The sequence below is a fragment of the Pelophylax lessonae genome (genome assembly GCF_965119305.1).
Source record: "Pelophylax lessonae genome assembly, chromosome: 1".
Classification (NCBI taxonomy): Eukaryota; Metazoa; Chordata; class Amphibia; order Anura; family Ranidae; genus Pelophylax; species Pelophylax lessonae.
The window spans coordinates 756,206,103-756,218,579 of record NC_138768.1 but is presented as its reverse complement, the minus strand read 5'-3'; positions in this window follow the sequence as shown (position 1 = coordinate 756,218,579).

Below are 12,477 nucleotides of genomic sequence, written 5' to 3'. Positions count from 1 at the left end.
ACTAGGATCTAACTTAGCAATTTCAAGTTCTTGAAGGAGGTCACCTAACTCTCTAAGCTTATGATTGTCCTTAACAGAGATTTTAGGAAAGTCGTTTAGTCTCTGGAATAAGGCAGATTCAATGACTTCGGGGCTCCCATAGTCTTGTTCTAGACGTTCCCAGGCAGCATCAAGGCCTGCTTTAAAGTTATAAATGTAGACAGATTTAAGTCTCTTTACTTGTTCTGAAGATTGACGCCCCAACCACTTTATTAGTAAGTCAAGTTCTGCTTGAGGATCAATGTCCAAGTTCTTGGTTACCGCCTTAAATGTAGATCTCCAACTCCTGTAGTTTTCTGGGCGGTCATCAAATCCAGATAGTCCAGTTGTAATCAACTCTCGTCGAATCATATACTTGCTGAACTCTGCAATGTCAGTGCTTTCAGTTTTTATAGCCACAGGGTCTACTGATGGTGCGCCGTCTTGGACCATGGTTGGTATCTGATGTTGGCTGGTAGGTAGAGAGAAAGGTGTTGCAGATGGGTTTAATCTAGGTAAGGGTCTGTCGTCTGAAGGTCTCTGAGCATTTGAAGTCAAAGAGAGCTGTATCAAAGGGGGTATAGAGTTCATTCTGTAGTCTTCTGCTGTGCCCTTGTAATCTTGCACATAGGGTTGTGGTGGCACATGAGCTGCGTAGGTTGATTCACTTGATTTTGTGACGTGCGGTAGTTGTGGAGGGTCTCTGTTAGTAGGTGCGTCTAGTTGACCAGCTTGCTTTGGTGACACATTGCCTTCTGATCCACTTGCTGGATGATTATGAGAAGAATCTCCAACTGTAGGTGGGACTGTATTGTCGTGGTTCTGAGTTAGGACAAACTGTAGGGTCCTTTCAACAGGGTCTTGACAAGCAGGCAAGCTGGTACAAGCTGCTCCTTCTTCTTCCAATAGGGCTTGTTCCAAGACAGATAACTCTGCTAACGCTACTTCCTTTTCTCTATTCTTCTGAAGAATTTCTAGCTGAGCCTCTGTTTCTGCTTGTATTCTTGCATTTAGCTTCTGCCTTGAAGGCTGCTTCTTTTTCAGAGCAGGCGGCTTGAACCTGGGCTACTGCAACCTTTTGGCGAGCTTTGAGTATTTGGTCGCTCAGTATTGACCTTATAGAGCAGGACCGCAATGACTTAGAAGAAGATTTATGATATGAGCGGGCAGACCTAGAAGATTTTCCTGAGTGTCTGGAAGAAGCAGAATTACAGGATGTAGTTTCATGTAGCTGTGCCAATCTCCCTTCTATCTGTGCCTTTGCTTCAAGATATGTGCTATGCCTCTGCTGGTCATTAGAAGTAAAGTCCTTTAATTCCAATGCAGCTTCCTCTATGTTGGAATGTAACAATAGGGAATAGTACTTCTCAGAAAGTCTTTTATAATTCTCAAATGCCTTCTTAACCCTTGAGAGAGCAGTGTTCAATTGCTCAGAATTGATGCAAGTTTCATTAGTGGCTGTTATACAACTTAAAGTCTTTTCCCACAATGCAGTCAGGTTACTAGATGTTTCTTCCTTACTTGCTTCATAAACCTCCCTTGCCTTCAAGGATGGATGAGGGGCTCTGACAGGACGAGCAGAATGAAGTAAGGAGTCTGCTTTATCTTGACTAAATGCAGGTAATTCTGTGAGATCTCTGTCAGACATAATAAGTACTGTATTTCTGGTGTCTTGTTAGAAATCTGCCAGAGCTCAGCTCTGTAAGTAGTGACTTCTGTTATTAAGCAGGCTGGGCTGAGGTATTTTTTGTTACAATAGTGGCTAGTGCTGGAACTAGTTCAAACTTGATCACCTCAGAAGGCTGTAACAGTAATGAAGCATTCAGTAGGTGGCTGGTTTCATATGCAGAGTAATGCTTCTGGTTACACACAGGTGTGGTACTTACGTTTCTGAAGCTGGAAATTTACTATTCTGAAGCTGCAGAGATACCTGTGTGATGAAACAACTGGAAATTTACTTCAAGTACTTCTTGGAAATGTACTCTCTGAAGCTGTGTATTCCTGGAAATTTACTGTTCTGTCTCAGCATCGATTGTACCTGTGACCTTCTTGTAGACCCCCAGTCTGTAAGTGTGTGCAGCAGGTTGAATGATGACTTTAACAGATAGTTTACTCAATGAATAAAGACTCCAGAGGTGTTCTCCAATGCTTCTTTATGCTTCAAGTTAGCAAAGGCATAAACATAGAGGCTTTTTCATAGTTAAATTTCCAATGAAGTTACACAGCTTCCACACTCTGCAGTCTCCTCATAACAACAAAACAAAATGGCAGTTACAGCAGGAAAATGGAGGATGGGAGAAACCATCTAGCCAGAAACAGCAGGGGTGCAAGGAAGATACCAATAACATAGCATAATATAACATGTAATAACAACTGCTAGACAGTTAAAGCTGTGTGGCAGCACATATAGTGTGATACCGCCTATGATGAAGTATCACATAAAACGTGCGCACATTATCACCCACAAATTGTGAATAGTGGAATGTGGAACATTCACAAAGGTGCACTGACCAGGGAGAGATAAAGTGACCAAACAAGCCCGTCACCAGGTATAGAGATTAAATATGCATTTACCAGAAAGCAAAAAATAAAAAAACAACCAGAAGGATAATTTTCCTGAAAAGATGCTAAAATCCACCAGTAACGTATGAGTCCCATCAGCAAAGGGAAAATCCTGATATAGTATACGCTTACCAGATAGTGTGGGCCTATGATACTATACATCATATAGGCTAAGCAGGCATTATATAAATATCCATATAGGCTGAGCAGGTATTATATGAATATCCTCCACATGTAAAAGGATAGGATCCATAAAGGGGTGATCAACTAGATAAAGTAGTGTGCCATCACCATATGAAGTATAGTCTTAAACACTCTTACCAAAAATGATGGACCCGTAATACTATACAGTAGACAGGTCAACAGAGCGTAGCAGGAAAGATGTATATGGATTCCTCTTTAACCAGCTGTTCACAGGAGAAATATTGAAGATCTCGCAGGCACATGTGGATGTGGAAAGATGAACTCCACGTTCAATGACCATGTAAGCAAGCCAAACGAAAGCACATAGTGTAAAACTGCTATATTACGTTTTATTAAAAAAGGACATGTACTCACAGACATCCACAAGTATACAGCATGATAGGTTCAAATTTGGCCAATATGATGTATCCTGACATGTTTCGCTTCACCAAGCATTATCAAAGGCTGAATCCTTTGATAATGCTTGGTGAAGCGAAACATGTCATTGAACGTGGAGTTTATCTTTCCACATCCACATGTGCCTGCGAGATCTTCAATATTTCTCCAGTGAACAGCTGGTTAAAGAGGAATCCATATACATCTTCCCTGCTATGCTCTGTTGACCTGTCTACTGTATAGTATTACGGGTCCATAATTTTTGGTAAGAGTGTTTAAGACTATACTTCATATGGTGATGGCACACTACTTTATCTAGTTGATCACCCCTTTATGGATTCTATCCTTTTACATGTGGAGGATATTCATATAATACCTGCTCAGCCTATATGGATATTTATATAATGCCTGCTTAGCCTATATGCTGTATAGTATCATAGGCCCACGCTATCTGGTAATTGTATACTATATCAGGATTTTCCCTTTGGTGATGGGACTCATACGTTACTGGTGGATTTTAGCATCTTTTCAGGACAATTATCCTTCTGGTTGTTTTTTGCTTTCTGGTAAATGCATATTTAATCTCTATACCTGGTGACGGGCTTGTTTGGTCACTTTAGCTCTCCCTGGTCAGTGCACCTTTGTGAATGTTCCACATTCCACTATTCACAATTTGTGGGTGATAATGTACGCACGTTTTATGTGATACTTCATCATAGACGGTATCACACTATATATATTTTCTTTTTATGTTACTCATTACAATCTGGTCTGGATGAGGAGTTCCTCTCTTCTGCCCCCGGTGGAGGATTATACATTCAGGAAACAGCACCAGATGACATCTTCTTCAAAGACACCTGAAATTAATTTTAAAGCCTAAGTGACTTGCTTGCCTTATGATAGTGTAAATCCACTTGCTCTAGTAAGCACATATATTTACTATTACAATGGAGAACAAGATTTCTACTCTTTTATTTGGACTTTAGATATTTATACTTTTTGTCACTAGTGACCATTTTTTTCACCCATGGATTGCATTTATGGAACATTTCAATAATGAACTTTAAATTATCAATTTCTGAATAGGGGAGTTTTCATATTTATTCACTTCAATATATAACCCTTTCAATGTTATGCACTTGATAATATGAACAGTTTTGGGTTCATTCTTCTTATAGCGCTGCACTTCATATTTTTTTTTTATTCTTTTCACCAATCTTTTTATCAGTCGGTAGTGCTGGCAGCTTTAGTTTTGTGGTTAGCGCAGTATTTACACCTTTTATATTTTGGCATATCAAGATGCTGATTAGACAGCATGATTATTGCCCAGATGTGCCTTAGGCTGGCCACAATAAAAGGCTACTCCAAAATGTGCAGTTTTATCACACAGCACAATGCCACAGATGTCGCAAGTTTTGAGGGAGCGAGCAATTGGCATGCTGACTGCAGGAATGTCCACCAGAGCTGTTGCCATGAATTGAATGTTCATTTCTCTACCATAAGCCGTCTCCAAAGGCATTTCAGATAATTTGACAGTACATCCAACCGGCCTCACAACCGCAGACCACGTGTAAACGCACCAGCCCAGGACCTCCACATCCAGCATCTTCACCTCCAAGATGGTCTGAGACCAGCCACCCGGACAGCTGCTGTAAAAAAATCATTTTGCATAACCAAAGAATTTGTGTAAAAAGTGTAGTTTAAAGTTTGCCGCAAGCCACCTGGGAGACACACCAAACATGTGGAAGAAGGTGCTCTGGTCAGATGAAACCAAAATCGAACTTTTTGGCAACAATGCAAAACGTTGTTTGGTGTAAAAGCAACACAGCTCATCACCCTGAACACACCATCCCCACTGTCAAACATGGTGGTGGCAGCATCATGGCTTGGGCCTGCTTTTCTTCAGCAGGGACACGGAAGATGGTTAAAATTGATGGGAAGATGGATGGAGCCAAATACAGGACCATTCTGGAAGAAAACCTGATGGAGTCTGCAAAAGACCTGAGACTGGGACAGAGATTTGTCTTCCAACAAGACAACGATCCAAATCATAAAGCAAAATCTACAATGGAATGGTTCAAAAATAAACATATCCAGGTGTTAGAATGGCCAAGTCAAAGTCCAGACCTGAATCCAATCGAGAATCTGTGGAAAGAACTAAAAAATACTGTTCACAAATACTCTTCATCCAACCTCACTGAGCTCGAGCTGTTTCGCAAGGAGGAATGGGCAAAAATGTCAGTCTCTCGATGTGCAAAACGGATAGAGACATACCCCAAGTGACTTACAGCTGTAATCGCAGCAAAAGGTGGTGCTACAAAGTATTAACTTAAGGGGGCTGAATAATTTTGCACGCCCAATTTTTCAGTTTTTGAATTTGTTAAAAAAGTTTGAAATATCCAATAAATTTCGTTCCACTTCATGATTATGTCCCACTTGTTGATTCTTCACAAAAAATTAGTTTTATATCTTTGTTTAAAGCCTGAAATGTGGCAAAAGGTCGAAAAGTTCAAGGGGACCGAATACCTTAGCAAAGCACCTTAACTGATATCTGTTTTTAAGTATATTTTTCTTTAGGATTGACAGTTTGAATTTCTGCAAATCGTGTCATTAATTATGGAAAAGGTAAATTCTTGTCTGCTTATAATTATTGGGTTCTGATAGAGATAATCATGATTACTGCAAATTTTAAAGCAAGTCCTATAAAATAGGATACTGTAAGTCTTGATAGTTCTACATGGTTACATCTGACACTTTGCAATCTTTTGACCACATTTGATTACATTTTCTTGATAATTGATTATGAAATTAGATAGGTACTCACATATGGGTTTCTCCAGCTCCCTTTGATTACCTAGGTTTGGGTCAGGCATGCAGAACATGATGACACATATATGTATGAGTAATATGTACACAGAAGCTGGGGTAAATATAGATAAAAGCGAATTCGTTTCCAGAATGTCTTTAGATTATGAGAGGAGCCCGGAATACATATATGGAGGAATGCACACATTAAGTGGTTAGCAGTTGGGCCTATGGTTGAACATTGTTTAGTTTAGATACAAAGTTCTGTAGAAGTTTAGTTGGGAGTTGGGTGGTGGTGTTTTTGTACCAATATTTTACCCTAAATGGGAAAGTTGATTTTTCCTTTTAGTGTTAGGTCTGGTCACTAGGGATCATGGATTTAATTGTTTGGAAATCTATAAGGGGCTATATGGGCATTATTATTAGTTATCAGCCAGAGAAAAGGAAAGTAGGTATCTACACATTAGATTAGATATATTTCAGATCCCCCATTTTTCCATTTAAGGTAAGCTGGGTAGGGAACAGAACTGATTATATATATATATATATATATATATATATACACACACACATGTGTGTGTGTGTGTGTAGGATAAGATATGTGGTGACTGGGAGGATGTATGGTGGACCACAGCCCCCCACAAGTAGGAGACCAGTTCAGTTAGGATTCCCCCAGATGACATACCTACCTATCAAAGAATCTCTTTAGCAAAGGTAAGTCAAGGAAGCATTATCTTTACAATAAGAAATCCAGAGGTCAGAGACAGTGGGGTATACAGGCTGGGAATAACTAAGTCAGGCACGGATCCACGGGCTGAAGTCAAACTTCAGGTACACCCTTTCCAAAGTGTCCCTGCCATCGCTACAGGTAGCTCACTCCCTAAGGTTGAAGATAGACAGGACAGCGAGGTAGTTGGGGTAGTGATACATCCAGAGGATGGGTTGAGCATAGAGAGTGGCTACTCTGACAAGAATGAATGGTTGGAATGGATGAAGTTTACAGCCAATTCGACTATGCCTCTGACTGTGTAGCGTGCGCCAGTGGAAGACCAAGGCTAGCAACTGTTCCAATTTCCTCGACTTTTAATATGACATGTATCTTATTGATTATGCAAGGAAAAGCAGACAGTGAGAAGGTACAAAACAGAAATTGATACATTTCCGGTGACTGGTGTGACAGTCTAAGGGGAATTTTACTGTTTTAATAATACTCTTAGACCGGCTGCACAAGAATTTAGGTATTGTACAACTATATATCAGGTCAGGAATGATGGAAGCTTCCCAGACTCACTGTTTACCAATCAAACGCAAACTTTAGCAGACACCTGGCAGTTGTGTGGAGATAATAAACTAAGGCCTTTATTGAGCTCAAACTGGGATGGGACATGCACGCTGGTGAAAGTAGTTTAACACTTTTTAATCTTCGCCGCCAGATTAGGTGTTCCTATATGGGATAAGGCCCTAGGCAAGAAATTAAATAAGCTAACCAAGAGTGACATCCCTGGGGGAAGTTTTGATAGATCAGTATACATAGATGCTATAGGAGTACCAAGAGGCGTCCCAGGTGAATTTAAAGCAAGAAACCAAATAGCTGCAGGTTTTGAATCAATTTTTCTGTTTAGATCTGTAAATAAAAACAGAGTGGATAAACTATATATACTACAAACTGCAGCGATTTGTCAACTACACACGTGATGCAGTCAAGGGCCTTGCCGAGCAGCTTGATGCCACCTCACTGACAGCCTGGAAGAACAGAATCTCTTTGTACATGCTCCCGGCCGAGAGGGGAGTGGGCCTGTGTAATGTTCAGTAGCACGTGCTGTACATTTATCCCCAAAAATACTGCCCCAGATGGCAGCATCTGCCGAGCATTGAAGGGCTTGGAGATGCTGTGTCAAGAGTTGGCAGAAAGTAGCGGGATCAAGGACCCCTTCACCGGATGGATGGAACACTGGTTCAGAAAATGGGGCAAGTATTTGACCACCTTAGCCACTGCGAATGCAGTGGTGCTGTAAGTATTATTATGCGCAGGCTACTGTCTGGTACCATGCATGAAGGGACTCATCGCAAGAGTGGTGGATAGAGCTGCGAGCGATGTAATGTATACAGTTCTGTCCATGCAGGACCCTAACTTACATGATCGATCAAAAAGGAAGAGGGGAGGAGCGCCACTGGAGTGCAATTAAAAGTGTTATTAGGAACAAACAGGATACGGTGACTCACACCTGGGATCAAATCTGAACAATCGCTGTGGTGCCCTCCGTGGGGTAGTCAGATTGCTGGCAGCTTTCTCTTGGTCCGGTGCAGCTCGATCGTCCGGTAGGGGTCCGAGGGTAGTCTCAGGCGGCTTCCGGGTCGGGACAGCAAAGGAGTTGCAGAGAGCTGTTGTGGCGGCGGTCGGCAGCGTCTGACGTCACGGGCAGTCTGGGCTTCGTGGGCGTATCCGGGCAACACTACATGTTTCGGAGCATGCGCAACAAGCCGTGATCAAGCATGCGCACTCAAGCGGTGTTCTTGATGGGCATAAAATTGTTAAAGATATAAGTGACCTCTAATTTCCCAGCATTTGACCCTCACAGCACCGTGTTGTCATTGTTCAGCCTTGATGGTCATTTCACCATCAAACAAACATGGCGGCAGAAGCCATGTGCGCACATCTGTATGCCCATCAAGAACACCACCTGAGTGCGCATGCTCGATCACGGCATGTTGCGCATGCTCCGAAACATGTAGTGTTGCCCGGATACGCCCACGAAGCCCAGACTGCCCGTGACGTCAGACGCTGCCGGCCGCCGCAACAGCTCTCTGCAACTCCTTCGCTGTCCCAACCCGGAAGCCGCCTGAGATTACCCTCGGACCCCTACCGGACGATCGAGCTGCATCGGACACAGAGAAAGCTGCCAGCAATCTGACTACCCCACGGAGGGCACCACAGCGATTGTTCAGATTTGATCCCAGATGTGAGTCACCGTATCCTGTTTGTTCCTAATAAAACTCTTAATTGCCCTCCAGTGGCGCTCCTCCCCTCTTCCTTTATGCTACACATTGAGCCGCTTCGCTCACCCGGATAAGTAGCCCAGAGTGCCGCCCACCTCTATATCCCCCCATCCACCTGGACCAGTGGATTTTTACATCCCCACCCTTCCCCCCTCCATACCGAGGTCTGCCCAACAACATACTACACAGGCACTTGAACCTTTATTTCATTCCCCCCCTTTAAGGCTTCTCTAGCCTCCAACCCTTTGATGTGCCAATTTGCTGATTGACTTCCACCTGACTGTAATCCCCCATCAGCAGCCACTACAGAGAGTAGCACCCCTTGTGAGCGCTGATTTATATACTTTTTATCTACATGATTGATCAAGTTCAGCCTCATTGCCTGTATGAGCGAGTGATGCCGTTTTTATAAAGGCCCCCACAAAAAAGAGACTTCAGGAGTGAGAGCTCGAGTAAGAATCTACATTTGTAGGTTCAACAGGAGGGAGATGTTGGAAGAATGGGCTGAGTCAGGAATCTTTCACTAAAATTATATTACATATATATATATATATATATATATATATGAACCTAGAAATGTAGATAGATAATAATACTTTATATAAATCGCAGTAGTTAGAGTGCTGCTTTAGGATAACCTATTTCTATGTATGTTCAGGTTGGGGGGTTTCCATACCCCCCCCTCCCGTGTGAAAGGGGAGATTGTTTGTTCTTATTCCTATAGACTTAAAACCTTGAAAAATAACAGAAGCAGAATACTAAATTCCAAAGGACCAGATCAAACCAGAGATATTACCATCAGACTAAGATGAGCCAGCTCATCTTCCTCAAGTTCCATGTCTATTTTTTGTGCCAGATACAGGCATAGACACAGACTGCTTGCCTGAACTCTGTACTTATCTCCATGCGCATGTAAATAAAACAAATCTCCTTGTTTTCCAAATTGCCGGAATTCAGTATTGAGTTTTTTAATCAAGGTTCACAACTTCCCTTACTCTGCCAAGCACTGCAACATCTGAAGACTGGTGAGTTTTACAGGGCAGGGGGGAAATTTGTGCTGTAGGTGATTTTTATTTGACTGGGTAGACATTTACAAGGAAGCAGGGGGAAGTTGGTTTGTGGAGGAAGATGTGTGTTCGTTACACCTGACCTCTGAAATCTAGGTTACACATGACTGACTTCTGAAATCTGCTACAAACTTCACAGTAAGACCACTGTTACTACCAACATCCAAGTTGCTTACTCTGACCCCTGAACACTGAAGATTCAGCCATGAATACTGGTAAAAATCCTTGCATTGCATATAATTGGCCTTAGTCCACAAAGCAGCACCATAATTTATACCAAGTGCATACAGTGCATATTTGATTAGCAACAAACTAATTACAAATTATTAAATTCTGAACACTGATATATTTGTCCATGGGAGAGCCATTAAATTCATAAATATGACCTGATTCTTAAAGTATAGGCGGCACTGAAGATCACATTTAAAAGCAATAGCACTTCCGCCTAGCAGCACTAGGGTCATAAGTTTGAATCCCAACCACAGTACCACCTGCCTGGAGTTTGCATTTTCTCCCTGTGCCTGCGTGGGTTTTCTCTGGGTACTTTGATTTCCTTCCACACTTCAAAGACATACTGGTAGGTAAATTTTCTCCCATCTAAATTGGCCCTAGTATGTATAAATGTGGGACAGGGACCTTAAGAGTGTAAGCTCCTTGAGAGCAGGGACTGATCTGAATGTGTAAAGTGCTGCATAAATTGACCGCTATATAATCACCTGTAAAAAATAAATGCTCTCGACTTGTAGAATCCTAGAACAATGACGACTCCAAACATTCTACTAATCATTGTTCAGCTATGAGGGGTATTGCTCATTCATTTGCAGTTTTGTTTATCTAAATATTTCCATATAGAATGGCTGTGCATGAAGAACCAGACACCCATATAACCCTAACCAGTGAATAAATGCTTAAAGATTAGCCAAGTGCATGCATATTTAGGCAAAATCAAACTTACATTTGCCAACCCACTATGGTCATTTAGCTGCATGCTTACAGAAAGATACATTAACACAGGACCTGCTCGCAAATGTAGACACAGCACACAGTGTTTAGATAAATGGACTTTATTAGATGTAGCAAAGGACCCAGATTTCTTGAATTATCTGTAAAAGAAAACATTTGATATATGTTAGTATTGCACACAGGTTAAAAAAAAAAAAAAAAAAAAAGGTTTGACCAGACACGAGATTTCACTATTATACGTGGTACACTATTGGCACTTTTCCACTGCAAGTACCGGCTCGGCTCTACTTGGCCCGGTTTGGTTTTCCACTGCATGGTACCACATGGTACGGTGTTGGAACGGTTCGGTACGGTTTGCTTTTCCACTAAAGTAGTACTAAAGTAAGTGGGTGGGATAACAATGATTCTCTGACTAGTAGTGACAAACAGTCAAGGCTGCATGCAAAGGATTGTGGGATATGGTACCGGTACGGCCCTGTTGGAACCATAACTGAGGTGGTTCTGTTTAAGCGAGCCGTACCATTCCATGCAGTGGAAAAGCGCCGCCGTACCGAACTGTTCCTACACCGTACCATGCAGTACCAGCAGTGGAAAAGCACAAAAGCGAGCCAAACCGTTCGGTTCCATGCAGTGGAAAAGCGCCATATGTATACTACTATACACTCCAGCACAGATAATTGCTATGCTGCAGTTTCTGCATGTCAATGCAACGCCCAACTACAACAGCAAACACTGGCCCTACTGTAATAGGAAGTACAGGGACATTTTTTCTGATAGCACAGCAATTATACAGCTGATCCTTCCAGCTTATCTGACCCTTTTTCAGTTTTTGCACACATTTAAAAAAATAATTTCAAGCCTAAAGATTAGTTCTAATTCCAAACATTTTGGAAAGCAGAAAGCCTAAATAGTTTCAAATTTTTTTTAATCACACAGTATTAGCACAATAGTTTAAGAGTTCAAATACAACAAGCATTTGAGCTTAGTTGCACATCTAGAAGCACTCTCGTTTGCAGTCCAACACCAAGTAGTTCTAAAAGAGCACCCACCCCTTCTCTGATTGGCAGACTGCAGAGGCAAAGCTGGTACAGCTACAGCTGTACCAGTTGTTGGTGGACGTGTATTAGTCCAGTAAGCGAGTGATAGCAAGTCTGTCTTCCTCTAATCCTAAACAGTTAGGAGGGCTGAGAGAATAATGGCGACAGAGCTAAACTCACAATTATACGGCGCTAGTGAGGTTGCTCTCTAAGGATAAAGATTAAGGCTTACAAACATTATATTCATTTTAGGCCAGACAAATGCATTGGCCAATTTGGTAAAATAAAAAAAGGTTGCAATAAATGGATACCAAAACATGATAAAACTTCATGCACCCATGAAACAACAAACTTCAGTACCCACAATTTACATAGACACCTTAAAAGCACCTACACATTTACATAGGTGTCGCTTTAAAAGCACCTACAGGTTCCCCAACTCCCCCCCA